Consider the following 22,468-nt stretch of genomic DNA (forward strand, 5'->3'; position numbering starts at 1 on the left):
GTAAGCTGCGGAGACTCCTACTGTATGCGGTCACGTGGGGCCGATCAATTACAATCATGAATAGTCGGCTCCGCCCCTATGGAGGTGGAGCCACATATTCATGACTGTAAATGATCGGGCCCACGTGACCGCATGCAGGAGAAGCCGCGGCAAGACCAAGAAGGAGCGACAGCCGACGGGGGACCCGGGTAAGTATTTTCTGACCAGCGGGGGGGCGCACAGGGGGTGGGGGGGCGGCGGACACCTAAATCTTTATTTTTAACACTATTCTTCATATTTTCTCTGCAGCAAACGTTACTGCAGAGAGGATATGAATCGCAGCTTCAGCAGCTTCAGCACCATGCAGAGTGGGTACCACACGCTCCGTGTGGTACCCACTCGCCATACGGGCGGCACACGTGTGCCGCAGGTATGGCCTCCGTGAGTTCCCAGGCACACGGACACGGATAACTCCGGTACCGATTTATTCCGGTACCGGAATTATCTGGACGTGTGGGACAGCCCTTAAAGAGCTTCCAATCTAAAAAGACTTTTACAATGCTGCCACCCAGAAGTTTACAAAGCTATGATTAAAAAAGATCACAGCAGCGCCAAGAAATCAGAGACCATCACTTCAGGCCAGGCAAAGGAGGAGGAAAGAGCGTCTCAAACATCAGTTACAAGATATTTTGTAAGTGACAAAGTTACTGTAACAATGACAGCAGATGTGCTTAAAAGACAGCTCATCGAGTTTGATGTGAAGGACAGTGGACCATTATCATTGTTTGCACGACCAGCTTTTATAGCTCTTAATGGAGAAATGGCCCACAAACTTGGTGTTTTTCTGGAAAGAGAAAGTATTAGAAAATGAGTGATTGAAGAAGCCCGTAACCAAAAGGAAGATCTTAAAAAGACTCACAAGAGATGCTTTGTGTTTCTTAAAATGGATGCCTGCACACGTCACAGAGTGAACTATTTTGCGATCAACATTCGATATGTTTGTGACAACAAAAAAATTGTTACTAAGATGCTGGCAATAAAAGATACTAAAGCTCATTACAGCAGCCAGTTTCTCCACACCTTAGTGGAAAAAGTTCTGCAAGATTATGAACTTAAAAAAGAACAGGTTCTTGCTATTGTAACTGATAATGCTTCAAACATGATAAGTACAATTAAACTGATGAAAGAGAATAATGAAGGTGAACAGCAGCTAGAAGAACATTTCACATTCAGTATGTTGGAGATGGAAGGCCACAGTCCTGTTCCCATAACGGAGGAACAAACAGACATTACTACAGAAGAACAGCAAAATGATTCTTTACAATTAGTTGATCTTGTTGAAGCTGCTTCACACCTCTTTCCTATTCATCACATGCACTGTGTTGTGCCCCTGCTGCAGCTGGCAATAAGAGATAGTCTGCATGAAGGACTTGCTGGAACTCTGATTAGCAAAGTGAGGAAATTGGCTATTGCTGTCAGAACCCCTAAAATTGATTCCGTCTTGAAGAGACGTGCTGGAAAAGGGGCAATTGTGGATCAAACCACTCGGTGGGGCAGCACCTATTTAATGATTGAGCGATTGCATCTGAACGCTGTGGATTGGACGCTGTGGAGGTACGCAGCACCCAAGCCGCAGCATTTACTGACCATGGGAACATACCCTTAGAGCTGCCGTGTCATCACATACTTAACAGACATTTCTCCTTTGTGCATTGAATTGCTTGAAGCCAGAGTTTATTTGTTTCAGGGAAAGCTGGGTGACCGCTAACATTAGTGATGTCACAGGCAGTGCAGAGCTTGGGGGGTGAATGGATCCAGAACCAAGGGAATTCCAAGTTCTGAGAAAGTGGGTGATGGGTGTGCGGTCTTTTCTGGCTGCCATATTGATTGTTACTGAGCTTTCCCAGAAACAAGAATGGCCGGAAAGAGCTGTTTTTTCTTCTGAAGGAAGCACTAATCTGGGGACCTTTCTTTTATTGGGGGTCTGTTAGATTTAGGCCAGTCTGGGAGTGTTATGGTCACCCCTGCGCAGTGCTGTCACAGTTGTCTTTTTTGAGTGAAAGGGTCACACCCCATGTGCCCCTCAACTGTCCATCTCCAGGACATTCGCCGTGGTCTTGGCCGGGTCTGGAGTACACTTGTGTCAATATGAAGAAACCAAGTGCATGCGAAAGAAAACACGAGACCTTTAATGTGAGGGGGACCACTCCTGAGAACCGGCACCCTGCCAGCAAACACAAAGGCACGGACCTGCAGCTCTGTCACCAGCACACAGCTGAGAGCAGGGGATGAAACACTAATTATACAAGGCTGGCGCCCCCCACCAGAAATCACAACCCCATACCTCATATCATAAATTCCTATGTTGGGCAGGATCTAGATCTCATCCTATACCTCCTGGTTCATGAGTGGAGCTACAGTGAAGACTGACACCCATGCAATAAATCTCTGTTCATCCTGGGACTCCTGATTCAGAACAGAATTGCAGAGCTGCCGTGAAGACTGACATCAATACTATGAATATTTGCTCACCCGGTGCCTCCTGGTTCATAAGCAGAATTGCAGAGTTGCAGTGAAGACTGATCCAGGATGGATGACTGCAGCTCTACGAGTGAGGATTGGGGCAATAGCAGCCATTGCCATCATCCTGGTGACTGTATAACCATCTGTCTGATCAGTTCCCACCATCCTCCTTTTTTTTCTCATGACATTTCTCCATTACAGTGAAAATACAATTTTTTGTTTTTCCATGAAGAGAAGTCGTCTGTGTGATGAAATCCAGAAAACCATCTACTCTGTATTTTTGGAGCCAATACTCCGCTCTCACCCGGGGCGTCTACGCCACGCAGCTTTGACCTATTCTTATTAGATGCAATATGTTAGGAGCACGGAGAGAGCGGCCGCAGCTGATGTTACCTGGAAAGAACAGGCAGGCTCCATGCTGGAAAGGTCAGGCCTCTGCCAGCCGCATTGTGCCAGGCGGACGGGTGGCTTCTGCGGTGCTGCCCTTCCAGCAGATGTGCGCACAGCAATCTGACACATTTATAAAGATCATCGCTGTAATTAGAGACCTCGGTAATTCAGGCGACAGCCCAGAAAATGAGGCGTCCCGATGGATTCACAGATGTAGCAGAGCTGAGATTGTCAGAAACGGCACTCTCTGCTCAGTGGTAATTGGAGCCCTATGGACACCTAGGAGCAGGTTGATTAGTTGCATTGGACGAAATAAAAAGTCAAATTGATACATTGTGTTATATAAAAAATTATACAAATGCAATTTATAAATCTAATAGAAAATGACAACAGTAAGATCATCATCTATGCAATAAATCTGAATAAAGCAGTCATATAATCACTGAATAACAGATCCCCAGACAATTACCAAGAAGAGGCAAGAATACCAAGACCAGTACATCAATACTGCCACATACACGAGACAAATAATACCGCCACACTATGGCCAGATCTGATATTACCACCACATAGTGACCAAATAATACAGCATACACAGGACAAATAATACCACCATACTGTGACCTGACCACATAGCACACCTATGTAGTATCCTAATAATCAGAGTAAAGGAACAAAGTCCAGCTCACCATACCGACATTCCCCAGGTCTCGGAGCACGGAACCGCTGTGTCAGGGCGTGAACAAACAGGAAAAAAAGAGAAGATCCAGCTCAACGATATAGTGAAAAGTCCATAGTTTTATTTCACCTCGAAAATAGCATGGTGTAAGGACAAAACATCAGCATACAAAAGGGTTAAAAACCAAGATCAACGCGTTTCCGGTGACTAAGCACCCTTAATCATGATAAATACTATGGACTTTTCACTATATCGTTGAGCTGGATCTTCTCTTTTTTTCCAGTATCCTAATAATACCACATACATGGGCGAAAAATAATACCACACCATGACCGGGCAACATATTACACCCAAATTGAAACCAAATAATAACACATACTGTACATGGGGCAAGTAATACCGCCACACTATGACCTGACCTTGTATTACCACCACATAGTGATCAAATAATACTATATACATGGACAAGTAATACTGCCACACCATGACCAGACCTGATATTACCACCACATAGTGACTGAGTACTACCACATACATGGGATAAATAATACTGCCACACTATTACCAGACCTGCTATTGCCATCGCATAGTAACCAAATAATACCACATAAATGCGACAAGTAATAACTCCATATCATGACCCTGTGGTCCGGACAGTGGAGGAATTTTTTCTGGCACTGGGTCATATATACGAAAACCCCAACCACGTCTCCATGGCTGAGTCCACACTACGTCAGCTTTAACAGGGAGACCGGCTGGCAGAGGCGTATTGCTCAGAGTTTCGGAGGTGGTCCACTGACACTAAGAGGAATGACCCCGCACTCCATAGCCTGTTGGGAGATGTCAGTAAGGGTAAAGGATGCCTTAGCCCTGTATGAGACTCCAGTTTCCCTTGAGGTTGCCATGTCTCTTGCTATCCGGGTGGACCGCATAAAGAGGCAGCCCAATCTGCAAGAGGTCCGGGGTGAATGGAAACCTGGTATGAGTCATCTAAGGAACCCATGCAGGTAGGTGCGGCAACTGACACTGGAAGACTGTCTGTTGTTCGGTGAAAAGGTGGAGTATGTCTTTGCTGTGGTGGAAAGGGACATTTTGTGGGCACATGTCCTTCTCGACCTCACGGTAAACAGCCGCCGGAAAACTGAGGAATCTGGGTTGCGGGGAGGTTAGCAGACCGGGTGTACATATCTCCTCCGTGGGTAGGACACAATTTTTTCAGGCCGGCTGAGATTCATCTGGGTAAAAATAAGGTGCTTGTTTCTGCCTTTCTGAACAGTCTGGGGTAGTTTAACTTGATCGACGCTAAGTTCATCCAGGTCCAGGCCTTGAAACCACATACCCTGTCCAGACCTACACCCATAATCACCATCAACTCTGCATCCTTGAGACAGGGGTATTTTACTCAAGTTGTCCGAGGTGTACATCTTCAGCTCTTCAGGGGCCTTGCACTTAGAATGTATTGACTGTTATGTGCTAGAGCAGGGGTGGGGAATCCTTTTTTTCTGCGAAGGGCCGTTTAGATATTTATACCATCCTTCGGGGGCCATACAAACTCTGCCCACAAAGTACATCCTGACAGAGCAAGAAGAAATTAATGAGCTTGTGGCAATCAAAATATAGCTCCTTTCTCAAGAATGCGGTCCCTGAGAATCTGCTCAGGGGCCTGATAAAAGGTTATCAAGGGCTGTAAATTGCCCTGGGGCCTGAGGTTCCCCCCCTGTGCCAGAGGGTCTGCCATCTCCTGTGGTTCTTGGAATTACTTGGCTCACTCTGCACAACCTTGTGGTAGATTGACAGACTCAGGAAGAGTGGTAAAGTAGGGTGAGTATTGTCAAGGACACTGCTTGGGTACCCAGTCTGTGCCTAACTACTTGTCTGGCTTTGGGGATGTGTTCTTGGAGCAGGGGTGCCAAGAATTTCCTCCCCATCGTCCTTATGACTGCGCCGTTAATCTTGTCCCTGGGGCCAAGCTGCCTAAGAGCAGACTACAGTATATAATATCTCTGGTCCAGAGAGGCAGGCCATGAATGACTTTATTGCAGAAAGTTTGGCAAAGGGTCATATCAGACCATCCTTGTCCCCCATTACTGCAAGGTTTTTCTTTGTAAAGAAGAAAGACGAGACTACGCCCATGACTAAATTTCCACGAACTCGATCAGATCATGGTTCTGGGATCCATATCTGCTCTCTCTCATCCCGGACCTCTTTAATCAGATTGTGGGAGCAAAATGGTTTTCTATATTGGATCTCAGGATGGCGTATAATCTCATTTGTATTAAAGAGGGGGACGAGTGGAAAACAGCTTTCTATACGCCTGAGGGACACTATCAGAACCTTGTGATGCCATTTGGATTGACGAATGCTCCCACCATCTTTCAGCACTTTGTAAATGACATCTTTAGTCACCTGGTAGGTAGATTTGTGGTAATCTATCTTGATGACATATTAATTTATTCACCTGACCTTGAGTCACACCAGGTACATGTCAGGCAGGTCTTACAAATACTCAGAGGCAATAAATTATTTGTCAAACCAGACAAATGTATGTTCTCGGTTGAGGAGATCCCTTTTCTAGGATATGTGTTATCATCCACCAGTTTTCTCATGGATTCGTCGAAATTCTGGGCAGTATTGGATTGGGATCGTCCAGAAGAGTTGAAGGTGCTGCAAAGGTTCTTGGGGTTTGCCAACTACTATCGTAAGTTCATCAAAAACTTTTTGATAGTGGCCAAACCTCTGACAGATATAAACAGGAAAGGGACAGACTTTTCACAGTGGTCCTGTCTGGCCAGGGAGGCATTCGATATCATGAAGGAGTGTTTTGCATCTGTGCCGATTCTCATACAGCCTGACGTCATTCAGCCATTTATTTGAGAAGTTGGTGCATCTGAATTTGGGGTGGGGGCTGTATTGTTGCAGGGTGCGTCTCCTGGTAAATGGTGTCCATGTGCATACTTTTTTAAAAAAAATGTCATCTGCTAAGAGAAATTGTGATATTGGTAACATGGAACTCTTGGCAATCAGGTAGGCCTTTGAAGACTGACGTCATTTTCCGGAGGGGGTAGTTCATTCGGTTATGGTAATCACGGAGCATAAGAATCTAATGTATCTAGAGTGTGCAAAATGTCTAATGTCTAGGCAGGCAAGATGGGCATTGTTCTTCACCAGGTTTAACTTTTTTATTACATACTAGATGGTGGCCCGATTCTAACATATCGGGTATTCTAAAATATGCATGTCCACGTAGTATATTGCACAGCCCACGTAGTATATTGCCCAGCCCACGTAGTATATTGCCCAGCCCACGTAGTATATTGCCCAGTGACGTAGTATATTGCCCAGCCACGTAGTAAATTGCACAGCGATGTAGTATACAGCAAAGAGCCATGTAGTATATTGCCCAGTGACGTAGTATATTGCCCAGTGACGTAGTATATTTCCCAGTGATGTAGTATATTGGCCAGCCACGTAGTATATTGCACAGTGACGTAGTATATTGCTCAGCCCACGTAGTATATTGCCCAGTGACGTAGTATATTGCCCAGTGACGTAGTATATTGCCCAGTGACGTAGTATATTGCCCAGTTACGTAGTATATTGCCAAGTGACGTAGTATACAGCACAGAGCCACATAGTATATTGCACAGCGACGTAGCATACAGCACAGAGCCACGTAGTATATTGCCCAGCCACATAGTATATTGGCCAGTCACGTAGTATATTGCCCAGCCACGTATGTGACAGGTTAAAAAATAAAAAATAAACATATACTCACCTTCCGAGGGTACCCTTGTAGTTCTGTCTCCTCCTTCTCGCGCAGGACCTGTGATGACGTCGCGGTCACATGACCGTGTCGCGGTCACATGACCGTGACGTCACAGCAGGTCCTTCTCGCGCAGGCGCGCAGGACCTGTGATGACGTCGCAATCACATGACCGTGTCGCGGTCACATGACCATGACATCACGGCAGGTCCTTCTCGCGCAGGCGCGCAAGACCTGTGATGACGTCGCGGTCACATGACCGTGACGTCATGGCAGGTCCTTTTCGCAGACCATCCTTCCACCGGAACCTGCCTGGAGCGTCGCGAGGAGCGGGAAAGGTGAGTATATAATGATTTTTTTTTTTTTTTTAATTATTTTTACCATTAGATGTTTTTACAATTGACGCTGCATAGGCAGCATCAATAGTAAAAACTTGGTCACACAGGGTTAATAGCGGCGGTAACGGAGTAACGCATAACGCGGTCCGTTACCGCCGGCATTAACCCTGTGTGAGCGGTGACTGCGGGGAGTATGGAACGGGCGCCGGGCACTGACTGCCGGGGAGTAGGGAGGGACTAATCGGACTGTGGCCATCGTTGATTGGTCGCGGCAGCCATGACAGGCAGCTGCCGAGACCAATCAGCGACTTGGATTCCATGACAGACAGAGGCCGCGACCAATGAATATCTGTGACAAAAAGACAGAAAGACAGAAGGACAGACAGACTGAAGTGACCCTTAGACAATTATATAGTAGATAGGCCTGGGAACAAGAACATTAAGGCGGATGCCTCATCTCGTTGTTTTCCTGGGGGTGGAGATAATTGTGAACCGGTTCCTATACTATAAAAAGGGGTGGTTATTGCGTCTATATGCTCCGATCTTGAGAAAGGTTGTTGAGGCTCAGGGGGACATCCCTGCTGCCTGTACATTAGGGAAAATGTTTGTGCCTATTAATCTCCGTCTGGCAATTCTTAGTGAACATCATGATTTGGTCTTGGCTGCACACCCAGGTAATAAAGCCACCACAGGATGTCTGGGAGTATGTTGCTGCCTGCAGTGTCTGTGCGCCTTCTAAAACCTCTCATACTCGTCCATCTGGGTCTCTCCAACCATTGGAGATTCCCAGTAGACCTTGGACTCATTTATTGGTCAATTTTATCACTGATCTACCCGTGATGGCAGGTAATGCTGTAATTTTGCTGGTGGTGGACACATTCAGTAAAATGTCACATTTTATTGTGCTACCCACTTTACCTAACGCCAAGACCTTGACCAAATTTTCATCAGTGGGATTGCAAAATTACATGGGATCCCTACCGATATTGTGTCTGATCGAGGGGTGCAGTTTATTTCCAAATTTTGGAGGGCGTTTTCCACGCGTTTGGAGATCCATTTGTCATTCTCTTCTTCATTTCACCCACAGTCTAATGGTTATACTGAATGGGTTAACCAGAATCTGAATACTTATCTTAGGTGTTTTGTGTCTGAGAATCAGGAAGATTGGGTTACCTACTTACCTCTAGCTGAATTTGTGGTAAACAATCATTGTCATGAGTCTACTGATAAGTCCCCATTTTTCGGGGCATACAGGTTTCATTCTCAGTTCTGCTCATTTAATAAGAATTGTTCTTCTGGAATACCTGAAGAAGAATGATTCTCATCATCAATTACGTCTGTGGGTTCTTGATAATTTGAGAAAGATGGGGTCCAAATTTGAGTGTGGGTGATTGGAGACTTTTGGTGGGTCCTGAACTGTGTCTTGGCGACTTGGTGCAGCTGTCCCAGGTTCATCGGTCCTTATAAGATTGTGGCCGTCGTCAATCCCATAGCACTCCGCTTGCTTTGCCTCCCACCTTATTATTCGTAATGGGTTTTATTGATCTCTACTAAAAAAAATACATTGCATCCTCTGTACCATCACCGCTACAGCCATCTCCAGTCATTGTGGATGGAAATTTTGAAGTTCAAATAGCCAAGATGATTGATTCTCGTTTGGTTCATCGGTCGCTTCAGTATTTGGTACACAGGAAGGGATACAGTTCTGAAGAGAGGATGTGGGTACCAGTATATAACGTCCATGCGGCCATGCTGATCTGATCTTCTCACATGGCACACCCTGATAAACCCTTTTCTGAGGTTCTGGAGGTCCCTCGTAAAAGGGGGCTACTGTCACAGGGTTACCGCAACAGAGAGGAGCCAAAAGACCGCAGCGGCTGACTTCTCCTACTCCTGCACTCATTAGAAGCACTTCACCTTCATATTAAATGGTGCAGGTTTCTTTTAGCAGTGCTATATGGTGGGAGGTTGTTGGCTGGTGGTTGTTATTGGAGAATGCGTTTGGTGGATTTGTCTGTGACTGTTGCTAGGTTTTGAGTGTGTGAAATTCGCTTTCTTCTCCTACTTTGATTTTACCCCATCCTCCATTTCCCAGTGCATTCCTCTGTTACATGTGTGTATAATAGTATTATTGGTATTTTCATTTATTCTTGTTTGTATTACCTTGTTAGTTGTTAGTCTGGTTGGTGTATTATGGTACACTGCTACGCCCCTCTTCCCTGGGTGGGGGAATTGGCCCCGGCATCTTCACCATCAAAAGTAACCCAGAAAACGGGGTGAGCTAGGGCGCCTCTAGTGTTAGGGACAGGGAAGGAGCCCCTGGTCCCAGGATACCCGACAGCAGAGTCGTGACAACCGTGTCCAGACCACATATTACCACGATATAGTGACCGAATAATACCACATACGAGGAACAAATAATACCGTTACTCCATGACCCTATATAACCACCACATAGTGGCTAATTAATATCACCCCCATACAATGACCATATAGTGGAATACATCAGTCTATACAGTGTAGATAATGCCAGAGACTCACCGGTGACGTCTCCAATTGAAGTCAATAATTTTCTCTTTTCTTCTTCCTGCACAGATCTCGATTACTTTTCTAACAGCGACTCGTCTGTGCAAAATGTAAGACACATATCTGTGGCTGACCACTGCTAGACTACCTTTCCCCAAATTCTACAATGGCAATATCTCCCTTTTGTCCTGCAGTAACCGTATCCCCCCCACTAATAGAATACAGTAATGATGTTCCCGTGTGTGCCCCCCCATACAGTGCTCATGTCCCCTTTGTGCCCATATACAGGAGAATTTCCCCTCCATGCATCAATACAGTGGGATTGTACATCTGTTATACCCCCATAACGATGAAACAACCCTCTTTGTGGCCCCGCTATAGTAGTAACATTCCCATTTATTGCTCCAGATATTAATAGTATTTCCCTATATGGCCCCCACATTGTAATAATGTCCACCTAGGTGTACCCCTCATCTCTGTGCCATCTGTAGTGTTACATGGGACTGCATGTGACATCTACTACGCTATCTGTACTCTGAAAGTTATCACTGTTACCTGTGTTGTTACATAGCACTGCAGGTGACATCTACTGCATCATTTGTACATGGAGAAAAATTATCACTGTGTTATCTGTGGTGTTACATAGGACTGCACGTGACATATGCTACATATGCTACATTATCTGTACTAAGACAGTTATCACTGTTATCTGTGATTTTACATAGGACTGCAGGTAACATGTACTACATTATCTCTACTTGGAGAGTTATCACTGTGTTATCTGTGGTGCTACATAGGACTGCAGGTGACATCTACTACAGTGGGTACGGAAAGTATTCAGACCCCTTTAATTTTTTCACTTTGTTTCATTGCAGCCATTTCGCAAATTCAAAAAAGTTCATTTTCTTCACATAAATGTACAGTCCGCACCCCTTCTTGACTGAAAAAACAGAAATGTAGGAATTTTTGCAAATTTAATAAAAAAGAAAAACTGAAATATCACATGGTCATCAGTATTTAGACCCTTTGGTTAGACACTCATATTTAAGTCACATGCTGTCCATTTCCTTGTGATCCTTCTTGAGATGGTTCTACTCCTTCATTGGAGTCCAGCTGTGTTGAATTAAACTGAGAGGACTTGATTTGGAAAGTCACACACCTGTCTATATAAGACCTCACAGCTCACAGTGCATGTCAGACCAAATGAGAATCATGAGGTCACAGGAACTGGCCAAGGAGCTCAGAGACAGAATTGTGGCAAGGCTCAGGTCTGGCCAAGGTTACAAAATAATTTCTGCAGTACTCAAGGTTCCTGAGAGCACAGTGGCCTCCATAATCCTTAAATGGAAGAAGTTTGGGACCACCAGAAGTCTTCCTAGACCTGGCCGTCCAGCCAAACTGAGCAATCGTGGGAGAAGAGCCTTGGTGAGAGAGGTAAAGAAGAACCCCAAGATCACTGTAACTGAGCTCCAGAGATGCAGTAGGGAGATGGGAGAAAGTTCCACAAAGTCAACTATCACTGCAGCTCTCCACCAGTCGGGCCTTTATGGCAGAGTGGCCTGACGGAAGCCTCTCCTCAGTGCAAGACATATGAAAACCTGCATAGATTTTGCTAAAAAACACATGAAGGACTCCCAGACTATGAGAAATAAGATTCTCTGGTCTGATGAGATGAAGAAAGACCTTTTTGGTAATAATTCTAAGCGGTATGTGTGGAGAAAACCAGGCACTGCTCATCACCTACCCAATACAATCCCAACAGTGAAACATGGTGGTGGCTGCATCATGCTATGGGGGTATTTTTCAGCTGCAGGGACAGGGCGACTGGTTGTCATTGAAGGAAACATGAATGCGGCCAAGTACAGAGATATCCTGGATGAAAACCTCTTCCAGACTGCTCTGGACCTCAGACTTGGTCGAAGGTTCACCTTCCAACAAGACAATGACCCTAAGCACACAGCTAAAATAACAAAGGAGTGGCTTCAGAACAACTCTGCGACCATTCTTGACTGGCCCAGCCAGAGCCCTCACCTAAACCGAATTGAGCATCTCTGGAGAGACCTGAAAATGGCTGTCCACCAATGTTCACCATCCAACCTGATGGAACTGGAGAGGATCTGCAAGGAAGAATGGCAGAGGATCCCCAAATCCAGGTGTGAAAAACTTGTTGCATCATTGCCAAGAAAACTCAGGGCTGTACCAGCTCAAAAGGGTGCTTCAACTCAATACTGAGCAAAGGGTCTGAATACTTGTGAACTTCTGATATTTCAGTTTTTCATTTTTAATAAATTTGCAAACATTTCTACATTTCAGTTTTTTTTTTCAGTCAAGATGGGGTGCAGAGTGTACATTAATGAGAAAATAATGAACTTTTTTGAATTTACCAAATGGCTGCAATGAAACAAAGAGTGAAAAATGAAAAGGGGTCTGAATACTTTCCGTATCCACTGTACATTATCTGTACTCAGAGAGTTATCACTGTTATCTGTGGTGTTACATGGGTCAGCAGGTAATACATTTTCTGGACCGAGGATAATATCTATTGTATGTTGATAATTTGGTGGTTGGAGAATACCGGCTCCTTCTCCTCTTATCTCCCCTTTACTGTTGGGGTTCCTCAAGGATCAGTCCTAGGACCCCTCCTCTTCTCTTTGTACACTGCCCCTATTGGACAATCAGTACATTTGGTTTCCAGTACCATCTCTATGCTGAAGTACTCCTGACATCACACCTGCATATTACAAAACACCAGTGATTGTCTTACTGCTGTCTCCAACATCATGTCCTCCCTCTATCTGATACTGAACCTGTCAAAAACTGAACTCCTTGTGTTTCCTCCCTCTACCTACCTATGCCCCAACTTGCCATTGCTGTGTTTGGTTCTACCATTACTCCCAAGCATCTCACCCGCTGTCTTGGGGTCATTCTTGATTTAGATCTTTGATTCACCCCCACATCCGATCACTGGCTCGCTCTTGTCATCTACACCTCAAAAACATTTCAAGAATTCGAAGTTGTCTTACTTTTGACTCTGCAAAAACTCTTACTGTAGCTCTTATTCATTCTCGTCTGGACTATTGCAACTATCTACTAATTGGTCTCCCTCTTATAAACTTTCCCCTCTCCAATCTGTCTTGAATGCTGCTGCCAGGATCATATTCCTCACCCACCGTTACACCTATGCCTCTACCTTGTGCCAGTCATTGCACTGGTTACCCATCCACTCCAGAGTTCAATATAAACTTATCATTTACCCACAAAGCGCTCCAAGGTTCAGCACCATTCTACATCTCCTCCCTCATCTCAGGCTACCACCCTACCCGTTATAAATATAGACCACATAAGGAACCATTAATAAACTGCCATAAGGACCTAAAGCCCTGTGGATAGACCTCAGACAGAGCATTAAAATAGGACACTCCAAGATGCAACAATATACAAGAAAAGAATATTTGGAGCAACACTGTCCAGAACATAGTTAAAAAGGAATAGATTTATTAAGTTAAACACTTGTCAATACAATCATGTATATCCATATTCCGAAATTCATGTAAATCAATACAAGAGACTGTTAAAGCAAGGAGATCCGGTAGAGAATGGCTAATGTATCCTGATTACAATTAGCAGTTGCATAGTAAAGTGCATGGTGCAATTTAAAAAGGACAGGGGTAGGCCAATAGGATGAACCTTGCTTTGTAGCCCAATAGTAGTAGTGTAAGTGCACAAAGTGTCCATAGGATCTATGTCCCTCCATGTCCTATAATCGCTCAACCATGCTGCGATGTACCAGGAAACAGGCCACACAGCCCCAACGCGCATTTCGCGTTTGCTTTTTCAGGGTGCTATGTCAAAACAGCTGATTTATGTGATTATTGTTATGCTGTAATGTCTTTTATTCTCTGTACAAGTCCCCTCTAAAATGTAAAGTGCAGCAGAATATGTTGGCGCTATAGAAGTAAAATGATTATTATTAATGTAACATAGGTGACAATTTGTTACATTTCTCCTCTGATAAATTATAAACAATGGACGGATTCGTGAAGATTCTCCTTTCTTTCCTCTTCCTGACACTGATAATAACGGAGGACGATCGGATGCTACAAGTGCCTTTCCTGAATGATGAGATTCTTCTGCCTAATTACAGCTCCTGCTCAGATTAAATTAATAACTTGTTACAATAATTTCATTTCACAAATACATTTTATTACGTCTTGTTGTGCTGATGCCGCTGATTTATTAACAGGAGGTGACGGCTTCATTTATTACGGCACAGTTATGGATGACTAATGGCCACCACAGAATATTACAGTGTGAGACGGCGGAGGCTCACCTCGTTCAGTCCCTCTGTTACATTTATTTACTGACTCATTCATTCATTCTCTGTTTTATTCTCTAACTCTTCCATTTTGTTGCTTAGTAATATAACTACAGGGGTGAGGAAGCAGCAGCTGCACCCTGGGGTTCCTTAGCAAGCCCAAAGATGGTGGTGGGGGAGAACTTTGTAAAAAAAAATAGTTTTATGTCACTATTTTCTGATACTTGCAACATTTTTATTTTTTGCATGCGCGGTTAGACGAGACGACTTTTTCATTGATACCTAAATGTAGTTTATACAATAATTTTGGAGTTTTGATTTTTTTCTGTTTATGACGTATAAAACGTCTATCAGACTTTTATTAACGCTCCGGTACCAAATTTTTTTTTCCGTTTTTCATTTTCAGCAGAAGTCATTTGAATTTTTATATATTTTTTTATTTTTCTATATTTTTTCTAGTATTTTTTTTTTTATTATTCTTTTAAATAATCTTTTAAGATTTCCATAGGGGACCTGAACTTGTGATTGTCTGATCACGTATATGTGTACACAAATATATATAACCACACTGTATGGAAATATATTGTAAAAACCATGGAGCTCAGCCTGTGACTTCACAGGAGTAACAAAAATTCAGACCCTCGGCTGCACCGACATCCCATCGGTATCCCAAGATCAGGATGCTGGGAAGAAGCGGGGGGGTTCGATGGGTCCGGACCTGCACTAGCAACCGCATCATGGAGATGACGGCTATTTGCACCTGTCGAAGGAGTCTAGCCCACACTTGTGAACCTCTACCCATGACATTTATTCATGTCCTAATATAGTATAGGGTTAATGGATCGAGGTGCACAAGCTCAACCTTGCTCCACCTATTGTCTATGGGACTGCTGGAAACAGGGCGGCGCTGTATTCAGTTTTATTCGACAGCCTCATAGAGAATGAGTGGAGAGCATGACGAGCGTGTGCTCCTTTGGGCCTTTAAAACCCCTATTACAGGATCATTGGGGGTCCTAGTGGCCAGACCCCCTGCTATCAGCAAGTGGGCTGCTTCTGAAACTACCAATCGGTGTACTGCGCCTTTCTGAGCTCTGCACCCCCCCCCTTATTTTAGCATTTGAGGGTCTGTCCTAGCTCAGATAATTATGGTAATACTGAAATGTATGCAAACACTTGGAAGTGTTGGAAGTCGCTGAATGTGCCGGGTGTTCACAAGCTGCGGTACGTGGGGTCCCGGTGTCGGCATGCAATCTGCACATGATCACACGGTGACGCTCACGTTCACCACTAACCCAATGTCAGAGCCCTTAACTGATAACTGGAGGTCAGCGGGGGTTAACTGCGCCAATTACCAGGGTCGCAGGATAATGACTCCTGTAAATGGGCCTTTGCTGGTGTCATTTTCCTTGGGCCTGTGATCGTCTCTGGAGCAGATGGAGGAATGCATTATCCAAACATCACGGCTGGAGCTGTGATAATATATTACTATATTGATCCACTGTGACACATATGTAATAAAATGTAACGAGAGCTGTGTTCACACTTCCACCTTCCATAAATATATATATGGGAGTATTTATAGCTATCAATTGCCCAATTATTGCCATTATTTATGGGGCACAGATGTATTATACCACGCTGTGTGCACAGAGGCAACATAGGAGCCTATAATATGAGTGTGATGGGTGGAAATATCTGAACCTAGGAGCTGAATTTACTACTGTCAAATCTACAGACAGAAGTAAAGGCTGGACTGTGGCTACACGGGGCCTAGGCGGTGCTGACATCACAGCGTCACATTGTAACATTACATGGAATGAGTTTCTATGGTGTCACATTGCCACATGCAACAAAGTCACAAATGTCGCCAGATGTGCAGATGAAGGCTTCGATACAAGCCATTACACTAGGGGCACAGATGTTGTTCTGTGACTCTTCTGGGAATTTCTGTCACGTGACATATGGCCCCAATAATGGAAGAGATGGACGCACAGGTAACACCCCAGGTTCCTGGTTGTTACAGTGGCATTGCTTTCCTCACGGGGAGAGTGATGTCATGCTTGGAAGTGAGGATGGATTCCTTTTATCAGGTATTCACAAACATGCAACATGTTCTTACTCCAGGCCAGAAGGGGGAGCTCTGTTCCAGTTTGTGGGTGGCTCCCCTATATATATTCTGGCTGGAGGGAAAGTAGTCAGTCCGTCTGTGAGAGACAGAGAGAGTCAGGAAGACTGAAGGGGCTGTGCAGTCACGTGAGGTGCTGCAGCTCCTGGAAAGGAGAGAGAAAAGGATGGAACAAGCTGTAAAGAGCGTGAAGGAGGAAAAGGAGCAAAGGAGAGTTGAGAGCTGGAGGGAAGCTGGAACTGAGCTTCCTCCATGCTGAAGCGCAGATACCGGTAGCTGGAAGACCGAGGTTGTGGAGGTAACTCTATGCCCCACGGCAGAAACAGGTGGACAGCAGATTGCAAGTTACCTGTCCACCATTAACTCCCGAGGACACAGTAGCAGATAGAGCCCGGGTCGTGATAGAGATCCTGTAAAAAGGCTCGAGTTACATGTCATGCAGATATTGTCCTATCTAAAGGGGGACAGAGAGAACACGTGAGGACCTTGTGTGAGGCCTAAGGCAGCAAGGGACTACAACGCAGCGCTACAAGGAAGGCTTCCAGATTCACTTCCAAGCAGGCCGGACCATACTAGTACCTGTGATCTGGTACCCTGGACTGTGGCTGCCTGAATTCATCAGTAAACCAGGTAATGAGACTGCAACCCTGTGTCCTCCGTTTCTTTCTACACCACCGACCACCTGTCTCCAACTACATCGGGAGCCCTGGGGACCCAGCTTCACCTGTGGGAAGCCATACCATCCCTGCTGCCATAACATCACCCCAGAGGACCCCTTTAAGCTGCGTTGGTCACCCCTGACCGAGTACCACTGGTGGCGTCACAGACTTTTATTACTTCACAAACCCCTTTAAAGACTTTTCCCTTAACATGGGCGCCCAGGGCCATGGACTGGGTCACCGCCGCTGTGACACATCCCTTTAAGTACCTGACCAGGTACCGAGTACCCTACGGCCCTGGCGGGCCATCTGCACACAAGGCAGATGTCCAAGCCTGTCAGTGGCTGGTGGGGAGAGGATCGTCCCCGGGAATGCTTCTTTATGCTCAGTGATCGCCCAGGCCAGGATGTCCGAGCTGCTGTCAATCATTAGCTGCCCGCAATCTTGGGGTCACACAACCCAGACAATCAGAAGGACTGTTCCTCAGGTGTTATTCCGGTTGCTTCCCTCTGTTTTCCCTGAAGCAGCAGACTGTTGATAACTCGGCGTCCTTCTCAGTTTCATCCGTTTTTAATTGATACATTGTTGAGTCAATGGATAAGAAAAAGTACAAAGTGTCTCCCTATTGTCATCGGGGTGTCACGGATCCTGTAGACTTTAATGGCCGAGTCTGATCTGCACAAAGGAGACCATGACGAGCTCCGAGTCCAACGTATCTGACAGAAGGGTGTGTGGATCAGTGATGGGTCCATGTGCTGTCCGAGGATGTGTCACATGTGTGAATGCAGCCATAAAGACCACACAGGATCCAGCGCAGATCCGCTGAGGGTTCTACTTCTGTAGGTACTGGTCACCCCCTCTCTTACAGGTTTACTGCCCGGAAGCCCCTTTAATTAGTCCCATCACATGTCCCGGAGGTTTCCCATCACTGCCGGCGGACGTGATATCGGCTCTGGGTTATTTTATTCATCACTTCTCACAGTTTGTGTCTTTTCTGAGTCCAAATTTTTAACTCATCTGAAACCTGTTCCAAAAAGCTGTTTAGCCAACTAATTGATTCCCCCTTCTGTTTGCTATTAGCAACTTGCGGGCTGATAGGATAATGAGCGCGGTTCTACTTGAAAGACATTCCTGGGAGTTGGATTAGAGCGCAGATAAATGGCTCTGGCTCTGGAGATTGTTTTCATGCTGGTAGCTGATCGCTGCTCTTCATATAATTCCTTTTTTCCTGCGTATTATCTGGAGTGGGAGACACTAACAAGAGATTAGCAGCTGTAATATATTTCACATACAGCCTCCTGGATATCTTCTCATTGTACTGGCAGGAGACCAATTACATAGATATCACATCCTTTTGGTAAATTGTGACTATTGCCAATCTTCTCCTTTAAATCTTAAAGTGGCAGGGAGGTGAAATTGAGTTATTCTAGCAGACTGTGTAGGAATAAGATTCTCGGGCCCAAATTTACTCAGCAGTTTATGATACAAGTCATGACTAGTGATGAGTTACTCGAGATTTCCCGAGCACGCTAGGGAACCCCCACATGTACTTATACTGGCTAACAGACGTAAATCATTCAGCTGCGGCGACGAAAACTAAATTTCCGAGCACTAAAAAATACTCGGAGGACAAACGAGCATGCTCGGGAAATCTCGAGTAATGAGTATATTCGCTCATCATCACTAGTCGTGACCGTGACATCAAAGTTACAAATGATGGGATAATGCATGTTTGCGAATTTCTTCGATTTGCACAGAATTTGAAGAACAATAAGATAAAAGGAAAGTAGAAAGAACAGGAGAAAAGTAAAAGAAAATGGAAAAAGAAGATGAGGGTGGAGAAATAGAGAGAAGAGGAAAAGTCATAAAAAAGGAAATAAGAAAATTGAGAAAACAATTTAGCAGATGAAACAATAGTGGAAAGAATAAAAAAAAGTAAGGAAAAGGATAAGAAACGAGATAACAAAAATGGATGAGAAGAGAAGCGAAAAGCCAAATAGAAGAGGGGAAGAGAACAGAGGAAAGAAAAAGAGAAATAACAGCAGAAAGGAAGAGAGGAATAAATGAAGAAAGGGAAAAGTAGAGATGAGGACAAATGGGAAGTGACCTGAAAAGATGAGAAGGAAGGAAATCAGAAGAGAAGAATGCAAGGGAAAACAAGGTGAGAAGAGGGGAAGAAATGACAAAAGGAAGATGACAGTATAGGAGAGAAAGGAAAAAAACTAATAATAGAGCAGAAGAGAATGTAAATCGAGTGGAGGAGAAAAAATGAGGAAAGAAGTGAAGATGGAAGAAGAGAGAAGAAATGAAATGAGATATAAAATTAAGAGGGGAGAAGACATAGGAGCTAAGAGAGGAGAGAAGAAAGACGAGATAAAGAAAGAACAGAGCAAAATAGACCAGAAGAGAGAGAGAAAGAAATGAGAGAGAAAAGCAACCAAGGGAGAGAAAAACAAGGGAAGATAAGAGAGGAAAAAAGAAAAAGTCAGAAAGGAAACAAAGGCAGAGAAGTGGAGGACAGAGAATGTAACGGAAATGAGGGATGAGAGAAACAGAGACACAGACACACAGAATGTGTTGCTGCTTTCTAGAATGGGGTTATCTCATCAACAGCTGGATTCACAGCTACACTGCTCAGTACTACTGCATAAAATCCTCTAGGTTGCTGTTATTTCTGATAGTAGAGCAGAAAGTAGAGTAGCGGAATCCCTCATGTCTGTGTGTTGTCTATGGGAGACATCTTAGAACCTCATCTCCACCCTTCTTGATCAGAGACAACTGAAACTTAGAGAAAGAGGCTGTGCCTAAAAGGTAGAAAGACTAATGAAACAGGGAGGATATATGCTATATTATGGCCAGGAGTAGTGCTATTCCTCATGTTCACACAGGACAGCTTACTCTAAACAGTCACCTTTAGTTATAATTACAATAAGGAAAAAGATTTACTGAGTAATAACTGATCTGTGGGGATAATCTGTGCTGTGTGAACTGGAAATTTAAGTGAAAAATTAATCCATGAATTTAACCATAAAATATAATCACATCAGTGATTGTCTCCATCTGATGTGATGCGGCGGATTCATGACAGCAAATGATCTGTGAAGATGACACAGTGCAGAGACTCCAGCACCAGGTACATTCACAACTCAGTGACTCCTCCACCAGGTACATTCACATCTCAGGGACTCCTGCACCAGGTACATTCACAACTCAGTGACTCCTCCACCAGGTACATTCACACCTCAGTGACTCCTGCAAAAGGTGCATTCACACCTCAGGGACTCCTGCAAAAGATGCATTCACACCTCAGGGACTCCTATACCAGGTACATTCACACCTCAGTGACTCCTGCACCAGGTACATTCACACCTCAGGGACTCCTGCACCAGGTACATTCACAACTCAGTGACTCCTGCATCAGGTTCATTCACATCTCAGTGACTCCTGCACCAGGTACATTCACATCTCAGGGACTCTTTCACCAGTTGCATTCACACCTCAGTGACTCCTGCAAAAGGTGCATTCACACCTCAGGGACTCCTGCAAAAGGTTAATTCACACCTGAGGGACTCCTGTACCAGGTACATTCACACCTCAGTGACTCCTGCACCAGGTACATTCACACCTAGGGGACTCCTGCACCAAGTACATTTACACCTCAGGGACTCCTGCACCAGGAACATTCACACCTCAGGGACTCCTGCAAAAGGTGCATTCACACCTCAGGGACTCCTGTACCAAGTACATTAACACCTCAGTGACTCCTGCACCAGGTACATTCACACCTCAGGGACTCCTGCACCAGGTACATTCACAACTCAGTGACTCCTGCATCAGGTACATTCACACCTCAGTGACTCCTGCAAAAGGTGCATTCACATCTCAGGGGCTCTTTCACCAGTTGCATTCACACCTCAGTGACTCCTGCAAAAGGTGCATTCACACCTCAGGGACTCCTACAAAAGGTGCATTCACACCCGAGGGACTCCTGTACCAGGTACATTCACACCTCAGTGACTCCTGCACCAGGTACATTCACACCTCAGGGACTCCTGCACCAGGTACATTCACACCTCAGTGACTCCTGCACCAGGTACATTCACACCTCGGGGACTCCTGCACCAGGAGCATTCACACCTCAGGGGCTCCTGCAAAAGGTGCATTAACACCTCAGGGACTCCTGCACCAGGCACATTCACACCTCAGTGACTCCTGCAACAGGTACATTCACACCTCAGTGACTCCTGCAACAGGCACATTCACACCTCAGTGACTCCTGCAACAGGTACATTCACACCTCAGTGACTCCTGCAACAGGTTCATTCACACCTCGGTGAATCCTGCACCAGGTTACATTCACACCTCAGTGACTCCTGCACCAGGTTACATTCACACCTCAGTGACTCCTGCACCAGGTACATTCACACCTCAGTGACTCCTTCACCAGTTACATTCACACCTTAGTGACTCCTGCAAAAGGTGCATTCACACCTCAGGGACTCCTGCAAAAGGTGCATTCACACCTCAGGGACTCCTGCACCAGGCACATTCACACCTCAGTGACTCCTGCATCAGGTACATTCACACCTCAGGGACTCCTGCACAAGGTACATTCACACCTCAGGGACTCCTGCACAAGGTACATTCACACCTCAGTGACTCCTGCACCAGGTACATTCACACCTCAGTGACTCCTGCACCAGGTACATTCACATCTCAGTAACTCCTGCACCTGATGCATTCACACCTCAGTGACTCCTTCACCAGTTACATTCACACTGCAGTGACTCCTGCAAAAGGTGCATTCACACCTCAGTGACTCCTGCAAAAGGTGCATTCACATCTCAGGGACTCCTGCACCAGTTACATTCACACCTCAGTGACTCCTGCACCAGGTACATTCACACCTCGGGGACTCCTGCACCAGGTGCATTCACACCTCAGTGACTCCTGCACCAGGTACATTCACACCTCAGTGATTCCTGCACCAGGTACATTCACACCTCAGTGACTCCTTCACCAGTTACATTCACACCTTAGTGACTCCTGCAAAAGGTGCATTCACACCTCAGGGACTCCTGCAAAAGGTGCATTCACACCTCAGGGACTCCTGCACCAGGCACATTCACACCTCAGTGACTCCTGCATCAGGTACATTCACACCTCAGGGA

Source organism: Ranitomeya variabilis, chromosome 1, assembly GCF_051348905.1.
Source record: "Ranitomeya variabilis isolate aRanVar5 chromosome 1, aRanVar5.hap1, whole genome shotgun sequence".
NCBI lineage: Eukaryota > Metazoa > Chordata > Amphibia > Anura > Dendrobatidae > Ranitomeya > Ranitomeya variabilis.